The sequence below is a fragment of the Dipodomys merriami genome, unplaced genomic scaffold (genome assembly GCF_024711535.1).
Source record: "Dipodomys merriami isolate MVZ:Mamm:240054 unplaced genomic scaffold, mDipMer1.0.p SCAF_11, whole genome shotgun sequence".
Lineage (NCBI taxonomy): Eukaryota > Metazoa > Chordata > Mammalia > Rodentia > Heteromyidae > Dipodomys > Dipodomys merriami.
The window spans coordinates 47,681,339-47,696,632 of record NW_027202382.1 but is presented as its reverse complement, the minus strand read 5'-3'; the positions used below and the strand labels follow the sequence as shown (position 1 = coordinate 47,696,632).

Sequence of the window (15,294 nt, the reverse complement as noted above, 5' to 3'; positions counted from 1 at the left end):
AATGGAAAAGTTGGGTTAATTACATTTAATACAGCCAACAGGTTAACTGTCCTGGAGGCACCCATCACCAAGGGTGCAGCAGAACTAGATGTCCCTTGTAGTAGGATGGCATGGGAAGACTAGCCCTCGATGTAACAGCTGAGGATTTGGATGATCAGAGGCAAGTGCTGTACAAAGGCTTTACAAGGATGGAGCACTCTGGCACTTTAAAACTTAGGGACAAAGCCGGGCGCTGGTGGCTCACGCCTGTAATCCTGGCTACACAGGAGACTGAGATCCGAGGATCTCGGTTCAAAGCCAGCTCGGGCAGGAAAATCCGTGAAGCACTTATCTCCAGTAAATCACCAGAAAACCAGAAGTGGCACTGTAACTCAAGTGGTAGAGTGCTAGCTTTGAGCTGAAGAGCTGAGGGACAGTGCCCAGGCCCAGAGTTCAAGCCCCATAACCGACAAAAAACAAAAAACTTAGGGACAATTTACTAGCGTGATAGAATGGTGGTTCAAAAAAATGGGAAGGAGCTGAACACCAGTGAGTCACGCCTGTAATCTAAACGCAAAGGACTGAGATGAAATCTGCGGATCTCAGTTCAAAGCCCAGGCAGGAAAGTCCAGGAGATTTATGTCCAATAAACTCAGAAAAGGCCAGAAAGAAAAGGAAGAAAGGTAGAGTGCTTGCCCTGAGCAAGAAGTAGTTCAGGAACTGTACCCAGGCTGAGTTCAAGCCTAGAACCAGCCCCTTCCCCCCTCTCCCTCCAAAAAACCAAAAAAAGAAGGAAGGAGCTATGCTGTCCAGCTTCCAAGGTGTCTCATGGCCTTGATGGACAGGGTTGCTTGTTCCATTAGGGTTCCTGATTGCAAGTTTCCTGTCTGCCAGAACACGGGCCCAGTGGGTGTTCACCTCCTCAGCCACCTTCATGGTCATCCCTCTTGCCCTGAGAACAGGGTGCTCAATATGGACATGAGCTAGGCCCAAGTGTGGGGCCAGGTCTACAAACCCTGGCTGGGGCTTGGACTTAGGGGGCCTGGCACTGCCTCTATGCTTTTTTCACTCAAGGCTGGTGCTTCTACAACTTACTATAAATGTGCTCTCCTTGGACTCAAAGAACTGTCTCAGCAAGGCAAAATTTGCTTCTGCAGAAGGGTGCACTCTTAGCTGAAAATCCAACAAGCACAGAGTAGGCCATTTGCTCTGATACTTATCCCCTCCCTCTGCTCAGATTGGTTGAACAACTGGTTCACAATCTGCTGTGACTGGCTAATTTGAAATATATTTACATAAGGTGACTACAGGAAGAACAGTACTTGAGAATCTCAAAAAAAATATGCCAGCACCCTGACATTTTTCTTTTTTTTGCCAGTCATGGACCTGAACTCTGGGCCTGGGCGCTGTCCCTTAGCTCTTCAGCTCAAGGCGAGCACTCTACCACTTGAGCCATAGCACCACTTCGGGCTTTTTCTGGTTATATGGTGCAGAGGAATCAAACCCAGGGCCTCATGCATGCAAGGCAAGCACTCTACCACTGACCCACCTTCCCAGCCCTCTTTTTCTTTTTGTCACTCATGTGATTTGAACTCTGAGCTTGGGCACTATCTATGAGCTCTTCAGCTCAAGGCTAGGGCTCTAGCCCTTTGAGCCACAGTGCCACTTCTGGCCTCAATCCTCAAAAGAAAGCCTCTCCTTGGACTACAAGTTGGAGCAGCCACTTGTGCCTGCTTCTATTAAACAATATGGATATCAAGCCCCAAATTATCTGTTTTAATATTGAGCCTAGAGCTTTTGTTTTTCTCTCCCTGTAAATGCCTTCAGCATTTCAGTTATTGTATGTTTTGTTTAAGGAGACACTTCAGCATGCCGCTAATGTCTTCATTAGTGACAGTGCATTTTGTAGTACTGTACAAGTGTTGTGCTAACAGTAAGCTATTTCTTAAGTTTTTTGCCTTGATTAGGGTGCCCTAATTTGAGGGTTTAAAAAAAAACTATATTTTTGTTAATTATAAAACTTTAAAGAGCTATAAAAGCTGTTCCCATTTGGTTAGTCAAAAGGGTTTATTGCTAAATATTTGGTGTAACGTTGAGATCCTTTTCCATTTTGGTGACAGATTTCTTTGGGAAAAAGGCAGCTTTCTGTTTTATAAATGCAGACTTCTGTTTATTGAATGAAGCATATCTCAGTGTTTATCTGTCAGGTTTTTTTTTTTTTGTCGGTCGTGGGGCTTGAACTCTGGGCCTGGGAGCTGTCCCTCAGCTCTTCAGCTCAAGGTGAGCGCTCTACCACTTGAGCTACAGGGCCACTTCCGGTTTTCTGGTGGTTTATTGGAGATAGGAGTCTCATGGTCTTTCCTGCCTGGGCTGGCTTTGAACCGCGATCCTCAGATCTCAGCCTCCTGAGTAGCTAGGATTACAGGTGTGAGCCACCAGCACCCGGCTATCTGTCAGGTTTTGAAACATTTCATATATGTCCAAATACTTGGCAGGATTTAAAAAAATAGTGAATTTGGTGTAAAGTTGCTATTTTATGGAAATGCCTCTAACTTTACATTTTCATTCCATCTGTAGATTTTTCTATCTTTATAAAATATTGGAGTTATTTTTTAAGGAAAAATAGAGAAGTAGCTTGTGAATAGCTCAACTAAGCTTACAAATCGCATGTACAAAAGCAAAAAAAGTTATTTGTGTCTGTTTATATTGCTTCCTTTTTGTAGCCTTTGTACCTGTACAGGGTGACAGTAAGGGCCAAGCAGGAGAGGCGTAATCCTTGTATAAAATAGGAGCCAGCGACACTCTTGTATTTATCTGTTCTCTTTTTAGTCAGTTACTTAAAAAAAAAAAACCCCAACAAAAACAAAAAAAAGCTATACATTTTAACATAAAATAAATTATGATGAGCCATTTAAAAAAAAAAAAAAGAAATTCAATCCTCAGATCTCAGCCTCCTGAGTGGCTAGGATTACAGGTGTGAGCCACTGGGGCTCAGATCACCCTGCTTTCTTCAACAATCTGAGGTATATCCTATTTTTTTTCAATTTTATTTTTTATTTTATTGCAAAGGTGATGTACCCTTCTTGAAACCATTTTAAAGCTGGGTGCTAGAGGCTGGGAATGTGGCTTAATGGTAGTGCTTGCTTAGCATGCATGAAGCCCTGGGTTCGATTTCTCAGTATCTTAAACAGAAAAAGACAGGAGTGGTGCTGTGATTCAAGTGGTAGAGGGCTAACCTTGAGCAAAAGCTCAGAGACAGTGCCCAGGCGCTGAGTTGAAGCCTCAGGACTGGCAGAAAAAAAAGTTAACAAAACATAACCAAAACGATGGTTAGATGCCACGAAGTAGGTGGCAATGCCTTAACCGTATGCGTGTTGTCAGGCCCAAGGGCCTCTTCCATCCTTGTCAAGGGGAGTGCTAACCTTCTCTCCTTTCATACAACACGACCAAACCTTTGCACTTGTGCGCTATTTAAGGCACACCAATGGAACTACCTTACACTGATGGTGAAATTTTCGTTTGCTCGCTACAGAAAACCCGGGGAAGAAATGCCCACATCAATAGATAACAAACGTGTATCCTTTATTTCGTTCATTAATTTAATGTATAAGCAACAAAAAATACCTTTTTGTCTTGCACTCTAATTACTCAAAAAACTATCCAATCAGAGGCTGAGATAGACACCGGACGTCCCGAGCGTTCCTTCAGAGTAGCTTATTCCCCCGGAAACAAAACAGGATCGGCGGGTACTTCCTACTGGGACACTCTCGCGGACGGCGGGAAGAGGAACGGAACTGTCTGCGGAAGTGGAAGTGGCTGTTGAGGAATCAAAGGCTGAACGTCGGAAGAGCTCTCCACGGACTTCCGGATGTGGCCTGATGTCCGGAACTGTCGATGCCCAGAGGCCGCGGCTCGAGGAGCGCTTTCTGCGCATGCGCCTCCCCGGCCGGTCCGCCACCCGCGTTTGCGCATGCGCCCCGAGTCTCTGTTCGCGCCTCTACCTGGGTCTGCGCATACTCCTCTTCGCTCTCACCCTGGTCCTTGCCTACACGTCTGCGCGTGCGCCGCGCAGGCTCAGACTGGCGTGGTAGCCCCGCGCGGCTGGTTTGGGTCCAGTTCGCGCGCGTCCTCCACCTGAGGCGGGGTGCCTGTGCGTGTCGCGCGCGGTCGGACATCCTGCCTTTCTCGAGGGAGCCCAGGCTCAATCCTTTCCTGGTAAACCACTGAGCCTGCACCACCTGGGCGCCAGCCCGTGTTTTTGTACAAATACGTCTGCTTGTGTGTCTCCCGCGGTGTCTGTGGGCAGCGCCCGCCCTCACGCGGGCACCAACAGGTACACGCGCGCGTCTCCCGCCCCACGCGCGTGCACGTACAGGTACACGTGCACGACACCCTTGCCCTCAAGCGCGTGCGGGGCGTGCACGTTCCCCTGCCCTCACGCGCGTCCAGATACACGTGCGCCTCCCGCCCCACGCGCGTGCATGTGCAGGTACACGGGCATGTCCTGCTCTCACGTGCGCCTCCCGCCCCACGCGCGCTCGTGCGCCTAGAGGTGTGCAGGCGCCTCCGCCCCCTGGCCGGTGCTCCTGACCCCTGTGTGCGCATGCATCCTCCCGCTCCATGCACGTGTGCAAACAGGTTCACGTGCAGCCCCCCTCCCCCCTTCCCAGTACATGCCCCCAGGGACACGCCTGCTTCCTGTACACACACATGCACGTGCATATATGAGTGCACACATGCCTGTGCATGCAAAGATCTGTGTGCCTGCCTTAAGATCTTGGGGTCTCCCAGCAGGTTTGACTGGACTTTCTGTATTTCTGTGATTTTGAGGATGTGCAATTCCAGGTGTAATCGTTGTTATTATTATTATTACTGCCAGTCCTGGGGCTTGAACTCAGGGCCTGGGCACTGTCCTGAGCTTCTTTTGCTCAAGGCTAGCGCTCTACCACTTGAGCCACTTCCGCTTTTTCTGTGTATGCGGTACTGAGGAATCGAACCCAGGGCTTCATGCATGCTAAGCAAACACTGTACCGCTAAGCCACATTCCCAGCCCTGTGTGCTTGTTATTTAGGAAAACAACCCCCCCCCCAAAAAAAAAAATTAGTGGTGGTGAATGCCTAAAATCTTAGTACTCAGGAGGCGGAGGCAAGAGGATCCAGAGTTTGAAGCCAGGCTCAGCTACCTGGGAAGCCCTGTTTCAAAAACTAACGAAAGAAGGGGCTGGGAAGCTGGCTCAGTAATAGAGCTTGCCTTGCATGGATGAGGCCCTGGGTTTGATTTCTCAGCACCGTATAAGCAGAAAAAGCTAGAAGTGGAGCTGTGGCTCAAGTGGTAGAGTGCTGGCCTTGAGCTGAAAAGCTGAGGGACAGCGCCCAGGCCCAGAGTTCAGGCCCCATGAACAACCAAAAAAAAAAAGTGGAGCTATGTCTCAAGTGGTGGAGATCCAGCCTTCAGCAAAAAAAAAAAAAACAAAAAACCTGGACTGTGAGTTCTAGCCCATGTGTGTGGACACGCACGTGCAGACACTGGTGTGTGCGTGCATAAGTGTGCACCTTTCCTTCCTTTGGCCTAATCTTGCCAGAGCTCACATTCTTCCCATCTCCCCATGGTAGCCTTTGGGTTTGCAGGCACAGAGAGGTGCCCTGCCCTATTTGTAGTCATATTTTTCCAGACCTTTCATGCTTTCTGGTCATAGAGAAGTCAGGTAATTGAGGACTCAGGCTGCTGGAGGAAACTCTAAGGCCAGTCTGGGCCCCTGACTGCCCCTGTTCCCTCTCTAGGCCTCATGGATGGCCCAGGTCATCCTGGCCTAGTCCTGGTAACGCAAAACTCTGGGCAGCACTGGGAAGGAGGGTGGAGCAGAACCCAGGGGGAACTGGAGACTCGTGGTGGACGAGAGCTGGTCTTGGGGGGTTTCCCTGGGCGACAGCTTCCTGGCGGCATCTGTGGTTGAGGCAGACAGAGGTAGAGACGCTTGTCCTGCCGACCTTCAGCTCACAGCCCTCCACTGCTTTCCCCCTGCCAGCTTCAAAGGCTTCTCCAGGCCTGGGGAAGCTGCTGGGAGGAGCGGGTTAGTCAGGTGAACCAGACCCCTGGGATTCACTACCTCTTGGGACAGAGGCCTTGGTGACCCAGGACCTTCCTGGGGCCATCATGAGCTGTGTGTGTGGGAGGTGGGAGTGGGGAGGGCGAGGGTGGGGGGGAGGGGCATTCCTGCCAGCATACTGCTGGCTAGAACAAGGAATCTTGAACTCAGAATCTTGAGTGCTGTCCCTTAGCTTTTTTGCTAGTGTTCTGTCTGCTACTTGAGCCACTGCTCCACTCTAGGTTTTGTTTTTGTTTTTTTGGTGGTAGTTAAGTGCAGATAAGTCTCATGGATTTCCTTTCTGGACTGGCTTTGAACTGTGATCCTCAGATTTCAGCCTCCCCAGTACAGGCACGAGTCATTGGTGCCTGGCCCATCATGAGACTTTTGGAGAGGCTGCTGGGACCCAGAGGGTCAGCTCCATAGCCAAGCTAAGGCTGATGCACAGGCGTATGGCTTTTGGATTTGGCTGGATTGGCCTGGTGGTGGCTGGTGGGGGCTAGTTTTTTTGTTTTTGTTTTGTTTTGAAAGAGGCCCACTGGGTGTGTGTGTGTGTGCCAGTCTTACGCTGCTAGACCTTAGCCATTCACCCCCATGAACACCTAATAGGAGGGGTGAACAGCCTTTCTCTCCTGAGCTATCAGGCTGGGCGATTCCAGAAGCCTCCACTGAGGGGCAAGCTTGTGTCATTCAGGATGCACCAAGTCTGAGCAAGATGATTGGACCAGGGCTAAGGGCTATATGCTCTTCCCATCTCTAGGCTTCAGGCCTGGGGCAGGCCGACTTTCTTAACGTGCCTTGGGCATGTCACCTACTGCTCTGTGCCTCAGTTTCCTAAAGGAATTACCCCAGAAGAATTCAGTCTCTCCCACAACTGGTTAAGGCCATCCAAATTTTGATATGGAGAAACTGAGGCTCCTGGTGTTCCCAGGGGTCTAGAGGTGGTGCTCCTGGCCAGTTGTGAGATCAGGAGCCCCAGAGGGGTTGGTGTGCTTTTGTGGGTGTCACACGTGCAGGGCCCCATAAGTATCAGCATCAGCACAGCTGCAGCTCAGTTCTTTTCCACTCATGCCTTGCAGAATTTAAATGCGGTACTGAGGTTTGAACTAGGGCCTTGTTGAGCTCATTTGGCTTATTTGCTCTGATAGTACTTAGCTTGAGGAGCTAGGATTACCATGTGAATCACCAGCACCCAGCTCAGTATTGGGATTTGAGCTCAGGGTCTTGAGTCTACTTGGCTTGCTTGCTCTGATAGGACTCTACCACCTGAGCCATGCCTCCAGACTGGCTTTTTGTTAGTTATCTTGGAGATGGAGTCTCACGGACTTCTCTTCCCAGGCTAGTTTTTGAGCTGGGATTCTCTTGATCTCAGCCTCTCAGATTCAGGCTACTGGCACCTGACTAAGGACCCTGTTCTTAACTCAAGCCCTTCCAAGAGTCACAGTGTTTATTTCTGCAGACGAGGACTGCTCTTTGTCTCTGTCTCTTCCAGTGAGTGGGAAGACAGCTAGGAGGACCACTGGGAGGACAACCAACAGCTGCTCTGTCTACCTCCAATTACTCACCTCAAGGGACAAGGGAGGGGCTGTTCCAGCCTTTTGGGTGAGTAGCTTTCCAGACTTTTCTCTGTGTATTACAAGTCCAGGTGGCTTAAGATAGGCCCTGTTCTTGGGTGTGGACACCAGGGTGGTGGAGATGGTTCATCACCGGCTCATGGTCCCCATCTGGCTGGTTCTGTCCACGTGCTATGGTGACACGGCTGTGTGACTCTTGAGTGGTCACACACTGTTCGGGAGACATGGGTCTCAGATATAGACTGCAGCCTTTGGGAAGAGGGTGACTGGCTGTGTGACAGCCCCGCTGTGGCGGCCGGCCGGGCCTGCGTGCGGCCGCCCCTCTGTTCTGCGCAGGGGTGGATGACCACCCTCTGGGGTGAGGCCTCTCCTCAGGGGCCTCTATTAATAAAGTGACCGCTGACCCCGGACGTGTTGGGGGAGGAGGAGGCAGAGCGTTCCCAGGGCTGGCGTTTGCTTGGAGACCTCTTTTGCCTGACCCCGCCACGGGCCTCGGGAGAGCTCTTGTTCTGGCTGGTGCACCGGAAGCCCTGTGTGGAATTGAGGGTCAGGGCTGCCCTTCCCCCAAACCTGGCTCTCTGGGAGCTTCTCCAGCTCCCAGGCCCCCGAGTGGGTAGAAAACAGCCCGGGGCCTATGAGGCCCTAGGGACTCAATCACGAGTCATTTGCCCTGCAGGAGCCGGATCAAGGTGCTTCTGGAACCTTCTCAAGCTGCCTTGCTGGGGCCCAGGAAGGGGTGACTGGATGAACCAAGTCCCTGAGAGGGCTGGGGGTGAGCAGGGCATGGGCATCCCATGCACCAGCAGCCTGAGGCCGCAGCCCACGCCGGCAGGCCTGTCACCGAGCAGAGCCTGGTGTCCGAGCTCTGCCACAGCCCTGAGCCCAGGGCCTGTGGGGCTCTGGGTGGGCTGTCCTGCTCAGAGGCTCACGTGGAGTGGGGCCGGGGCAGAGGGCAGCCTCCTGCAGACCAGTAGAAGCTGTGTGGAGGAGGGATGGTGCTCCAGGCTGAGCACACTTGAGCCAAGGCAGGTGCCAGGTGCCTGCTGGCCAAGGTGAGGGCCGGGGAAGCCCGTGGAAGCTTCCTGAGGTCAGCTCCAAAGAAAGACCTATCGTGATGGTGAGGGGTTGGCCAGCCTGGCGTCTCTCAGGTACCACACCCTGGTCCAGGGGAGACCCCTCCCCAGCTCTGCAGCTTGGCCTAGCCATGAGGCAGTGGGAGCGGAAGAGGCTGCTGGCTCCCGCTGCAGCGCCGGCCCCTGGACCGAGGGTCTAGGCTGTGTCTAAGTCCCCAGGGCGGCTGTGGGCCTCAGTGGGAGGCAGGAGCCTCCCTCCTGGAGGCAGGGCCGTGGGCAGGAAATCCCACCCTACACGGGGCTCAGCCCAGGGCGCCGTGCCTCCCTGTGCTCTGTCACAGACCCCACTCCCGCTTAACAACCAGCTGAGCAAAACTGAGTTAAGATGCTGCCTGCAGGTGGCTCCAGCCTGGAACTTCAGCTCCTTGGGAGGCTGAGATTGGGTGTGGGATCACAGTTTGAGGCCAGCCAGGGCATAACAGGTCTTGAGACTCCATTTCAAAGCCATAGCTGGACCCAGTGGTGCACGCCGGGTGTCCGCAGTGACATTGAGAATCGTAAGTAGGCGGTCACCACCTAGGTTGACCTCACCATGAAGTGAGACCCTACTTTGAAAAGAAGCAGTGCAAATAGCTGAAAAGCAGGCACTGGTGGCTCACGCCTATAATCCTAGCTACTCAGGAGGCTGAGATCTGAGGATTGTGGTTCAAAGCCATCCTGGGCAGGAAAGTCTGTGAGACTATCTTCAATGAACCACCAAAAAAATGGAAGTAGTGCTGTGGCTCAAGTGGTGGAGCTTTAGCCCTTGAGCATAAGAGCTCAGGGACAGTGCCTTGGCCCCTGAGTTCAAGCCCCACAGCTGATAAAGAAAAAAGAGCTGAAGGCATGGTTCAAGTTGTAGTGCAAGGCCTCGAGTTCACTCCCCAGTATTGCTTTCTCCCTTCCCCAAATCATGTTGCCAGTCAGAGTGCAGCTGTCTGGGAGGCAGGAGGGGGTCAGCTCTCTGTCCCCCCCCCTTGTCCCCAGGCTTATTCCCAGTGTTTCTGGGAGCTGAACTCTGCTTAGGAGAAAGCAAATGTTCAGAGTGGATCCCAGCTAGCCAGCATGATGACTAAGGAAGCTCTGGAGACTGCTGGGCTCCTGCAGGACAGTTCTGCACACAGCTACACCTCCGGGGCTCCCTTGGCTGAGTACCTGGGACATGTGGCTCACAGCGCCCCCTGGGGGCTGTCATGCCCTGTGACCGAAGGCTCTGAGAAGTCCTGTGTGGAAGTTCTCTGCATCTCGTGTTTCCCAACTTCCATGACCATGGATGGAGCAGTGATCGCCAGCAGACCCCTGCCACCCTTTGGTGAAGCAGGAAGAGGGATGGGAGTGCGCACCTGGCTGTGCCTCAGTATCCCCCACATCTCCCCCCTTTCAGGGTGGTGAGCGCTCACTCCCTTCTGGAGAGCCCCTGTGTGCCAGTGGGGGATGGAGGGCAGACTGCGGGAGGAGGATACTTTGGGGTGTGGGTGCTCTCGAAGGTGCTGTGGGAATGGCAGGGGACATGGGGGGGACAGTCGTCATCTGGAACTGGTGGTTGAGCTCCTGAGGAGACTCTGAACAGAAGGACAGACTGGGAAAATGCTAGAACAGGACATGTCTGGGGAACCATTTTGGTCAGGTGCTCTGGAAGCTTCTCCAAGAACATGACAAATTGTCTATGACCAGAAGGACAGATGAGAAGGAGCTGTGTGTGCACAGAAAGGGAATTTATGACCCGAGACCAGCATGTGCAAAGGACCTGAAGTAGAAGTGAGCTTGGTGGATGATTCAGGGACCGGGTAAGGCCAGGGATAAGCTCCTCTGCTGCATCATCCCGTCATCCTGAAGGGTTTGACATCCTTGTCAGGCATCCACCTGGGTGGGTCCTGCCCAGCCCAACCTTTGACCCCTGTAACCTTCTCTCATCCCAGGATCTTGGTACCCAAGATCCCCATTCCATGGCCCCAACTGTTCCCAAAGTCTCACCACCCTTCCTATCCTCCTGCCTTCTGCCCTGTCTACCCGCTCAGCTCAAGTCCCGAGGACCAGCGGAGGCCCCCATGAGGCTGTCCCTGTCCCGGCTGCCCCCTTCGCCTGCTATCCAGCTGCCTCTCAGGCCTGCTGCCTCTTGGCTCCTTCCTGGATAGGCCAGGATGGTTCTGCGAAGCCACTGGCGGAGGTTGGGCAGGGAAGTGCGCACCCCATCCTGCACTTCGTCTGTGCCAGGCAGCTGTCCTGCCCTCCTCTGGCTCCCTGTCCAGCCTGCCTGTCCAGCACTGAGCCCCCAGGGTCTCCTTGCCAGGCGTGGCCTCCCGGAGCCTGGCCTTCGCTGCTCCTTGTGATTCTGGGATCTCACAGGGCCTGGCTCAGGACAGGAGCCCTTGGGGGTCCCTGGAAGGAAGCCAGATTCCCCATTGCTGTGGCATAGGTGAGAGGAGGGGTCCCCAAGGCAGGGTTTGGAAGATCCCAGCTAGCCCCCTCACGAGTGCCGCCTGCAGGCCGAAGCCTGTCCTCACCTCTGTCACGGCGTCACCGGCCCGCGGGTCTTCACTTGGCGGGCATTAATTTTTGTACCCTTCTTTCCTCCCTGGTGCTCATGTTGGGGTGTGTGCTGCACAGTTTGAGGAGTTCAGTGGGGTTGGGTGGAACAATGGGCAAGGAGACCTGGCACAGGCATCGTGGTGTGGCCTGGTGGCTGCCTTTGGAGTCTGTCTGTGCCATGGGGCTTTCTGCCAGGCCCAGGGGCCACTTCCTGGAAGCCTGTCCCCGCTGGCTTCTGTCAGTCTAAACAGGACGTTCTGTTTGCAGAAGCACAGATTGTGTTTTGTTTGTTGGAAAATCAACAAGATGTGCGTGCATGCATGCGTGTGCGTGCATGCGTGTGTGTGTGTGTGTGTGTGCGCGTGTGTGTGGATGTGTGTGTGTGTGTGTAAATGGGGCAAAAGTCATCCAGTGAGCAGTTCTGGAAAAGTTTGAGCCATTCTAAGAATCGTCTTCCTTTCCTGTATGGTGGGCGGGCGGGCTGCCTTTGATGGTCACTTTACCCTGGGGTGTTCTGGGTGGTTCTCACAGGAGACCATAGCGAGCGTGAGGAGGGACAGACCAAAGGCAGCTCCTGACTGTCCAGGGCAATAGATCTTCTGTTTTGCGAGCTGGACTCGGGCTCCAGTGCCCCTCTACTGACAGGGACTGGGCCACGGCCCCTGGGCCAGCTGTCTGGGCCTCCCCCACCCTGGGCTCCCATGGCCATGAACACTTAGAACCAGGGTCTGTCAAGTGGTTTGGAGGCCAGCCTCACTCTGGACAAGGTCACACGAGAGGCTGAGTCCGGCTTCCTAGTGAGTGTGCCCTGAGTGGCGGGATGCCACTCTGTGGTGGGAACACCAAGGTTGGCCCTGGGATGCCTCGGGGCCAGTGCCTGTCCCCAGGTGGCCAGACAGCTGACCTCTGGAGTCAGAGTCTGCCCTCCCGCCTGGGCCACAGATTGTGTTTAGGTATTAGGTCCATATGAACTGGAACAGGAGACTGATCTTAGCTGCGTGCTGGTGGCTCACGCCTGTCATCTTAGCTACTTAGGCTGAGATCTGAGGATCCAGGTTCAAAGCCAGCCCAGGCAGCAAAGTCTATGAGACTCTTATCTCCAATTAGCCACCAAAAAGCTACTAGAAGTGGAGTTGTGGCTCAAATGGTAGAGCACTGGTCTTGAGCAGAATATGCTAAGGGATAGCACCTAGACTCTGAATTCAAGCCCCAGGACTGGTACAAGAAATAACTTTTTATTTATTTATTTATTATTTTATTTTGAGTCTGGTCGTGGGACCTGAACTCTGGGCCTGGGCGCTGTTCCTCAGCTCTTCAGCTCAAGGCTAGCGCTCTACCACTTGAGCCACAGCGCCACTTCCGGCTTTTTTTCTTTTTGTTTATGTGGTGCTGAGGAATCAAACCCAGGGCCTCATGCATGCAAGGCAAGCACTCTACCACTTAGCCAACTTCCCAGCCCAAGAAATCACTTTTAAAAATGTACTACTCTTAGCTGGGCGCCAGTGGCTCATGCCTGTCATCCTAGCTACTCAGTAGGCTGAGATCTGAGGATTGAGATTCAAAGACAGCCCAGGCAGGAAAGTCTGAGAGACTCTTATCTCCAATAAACCACCAGAAAACTGGAACTGGCGCTGTGGCTCAAGAGCGCCAGCCTTGAGCTGAAGAGCTGAGGGACAGCGCCCAGGTCCAGAGTTCAAGCCCCACAGCCAAAAAAAATAAAAAAATACTACTCTTGCTGAGCCCTAGCTACTCAGGAGGCTGAGATCTGTGGATCATGGTTCAAAGCCAACCTAGGCAAGAGTGTGAGCCTCTTACCCAGTTAACCCAAAAAGCCAAAAGTGGAGCTGTGGCTCAAGTGGTAGAGTGCCCATTTTTTCCTGGGATGTAGCTCTGAGGGGCACTGTCTTCCTGGACCTCCCACCCAGGGAGAGCCACGAGGCTTGGCTGATGTGTGTGTGGTCACTCATACGGCCTCTAGGAATGTGGAGAGCTTGATCCTGAGTGTGGGCTCTGGTCCTCCCCTCTGCCCCCCCAACACCTGCAGGGCCTGGACCGCTGTCAGCATGTGCTCCTAAAGTTGACCACAGAGGCCAGGCCTCACCTCCCACAGCTGGGCGCTCCATGTTTGCTGCCAGTGTCAGCTGAGGTGTCCGCGTCCATTCCCAGGCTCCAGCCCCTCACCAGCTGAGCCAGCTCGGTTCCTGGGGGTGCACAGGGGCACGATCCCTGTGGAGGAGCTGGGCTGAGGCCCATGGTTGCCCGCCCGCTGCCCCGTCTCCGTCTCTGCCTGCAGGAGCAGCAGCGGGAGGGTGGTACGGGAAGGGCTGTCCCCAGACCTTCCACACGAGCTAGGAGGACCCTAAGTCCCACCCCTGAGGTCAGAGGTCCTGACCCCCACCCGTGGGGGCCCTCGGATGTACCTCAGCCAGGGGACCTGACCTGTCTCCAGAGCTTTCTGGCACCTGCAGTATTTGATTTTCTCCTCATTCTGCCCTGCTCGAAGTTCAATTAATCAATAGAAGAAATCTCTCGAGTGGCACCTCTTTGAGCCCCGCGGGCTCCTACAAGATTGATTAGCGCAAACATCAATTTCCTAGGCTGCACGCCTCCGAAAACATGGCACTTTCTCAGATTGAATTGCTACTGTGCGCCCGGTGTAAATAAAGGAAAGGGAATAATACAGAAGATTTGTTACTGCGTGTGCACACGGCGGCTCCCGCCCTCCTGCCTGGGGGAGGGAAGGAAGCAGAGAGATCAGAGACCGAGAGATGGAGAGGAGACCAGCATGGCCAGGAAGGCAGCCCATGAGCCAGCAGCATCCCTGGGCTGGGGGGTAGGGGGGAGGAGGGCTAACTGGTTAATTGTCTCTGGTCGTCTGAAGGGGGCAACAGTAGAGTAGCCTGGGGTCTGGCTGTGGCATTGGGGGGCGTGTCCATGAAGACACTCCTGCTTTGTCTCTGTCTCTGTCTCTCCCTCCATCCCATTCGGAGTAAGACAGGATGGAGCTTGCTCAGAGTGGGCGCCTGGTGGGCAGGCCTGGCGAGGACTCCAGGGCGCCAGAGCTGAGTGCGGGGGCATCTCAGCTAGATGTGGCCTGGGCACCAGGGTCCCGAGCACCCTGGGAGCCACCTCCTCCCCTGGCTCCTGTCTGCTCTGACCATGACCCCGGCTCTGTGCCCTCAGGCCTGTCCCTCTGCAACCCCAGCTTCCTCCACACCCACTGCCCTGCCACCCATAATGAGGGCTCCGCCCAGTGCCACCCAGACCACCGCTGATGATGTCCCAGCGGCTTTGCAAGAAAGAGAAAAATGACAGGCAAAATTGGTGTCAGGAATGAACTTCCCAACCAGGTGTGGTGGTTTACACCTGTAATCCTAGGTACTTAGAGGTTGGGAATCTGGATGGAGGATCGTGGTTTGAAGCAAAGGGTATGGGAGTTCTTGAAGCCTCCTCTCAGCCAATAAAAGCTGGGTGTGGAGGCTGCACTCTGCCGTCCCAGCTCTCAGGAGGCATAAATGGGAGGACCACTGCCCAGACTGGCCCCGGCAAAAAAAAGTGAGACTCTACGTGAAAAATAGCAAAGCAGAGAGTTCTGCTCAGGAAGTGGCGCTGTGGCTCAAGTGGTAGAATGCTAGCCTTGAGCAAAAGAAGCTCCAGGACAGTGTGCAGGCCCTGAGTTCAAGCCCCAGGACTGGCAAAAAAAAAAAAAAAAAGACTAAGTGCTGCTCAGGTGGCAGAGTGCCTGCATAGCAAGCTCAAGAGCTGAGTTCAAGCCCCTGTGCCACCAGAAACAAGAAAAGAGAAAGGAGGCTGGGTGCAGGTGGCTCACACCCGTTTCCTAGCTACTCCGAAGGCTGAGATCTGAGGGTTAAGGTTCAAAACCAGCCCAGACAGGGAAGTCTGTGAGACTATTACCTCCAAGTAACCACAGCCACCACTTGCCCTGAAGCTGCCTGACAGTCCAACTGCTGTGGTGCTCCACCACTTCAGTCATAGCTCTACTTCCAGCTTTTTT

At 53.6% G+C, this 15,294-nt stretch overlaps 1 protein-coding gene and 1 non-coding gene across 2 annotated transcripts in view; one reads left to right on the top strand and one right to left on the bottom strand.

Annotated features, from left to right (window-relative positions):
* Positions 1–3,297: 3,297 nt before the first annotated feature.
* Positions 3,298–3,423, bottom strand: LOC138822376 (U6atac minor spliceosomal RNA). Its single transcript, XR_011370414.1, has one exon. It is a non-coding gene; the product is annotated as a U6atac minor spliceosomal RNA (small nuclear RNA).
* A 757-nt stretch (positions 3,424–4,180) lies between these two features.
* The window catches only part of Rxra (retinoid X receptor alpha), a 191,881-nt gene continuing 180,767 nt past the window's right edge, over positions 4,181–15,294 (top strand). The window contains exons 1-2 of the mRNA XM_070014978.1: positions 4,181–4,312; positions 7,557–7,666. The gene's annotated coding sequence lies outside the window, so the exon portion shown is untranslated. The remainder of the gene's footprint in view (positions 4,313–7,556; positions 7,667–15,294) is intronic.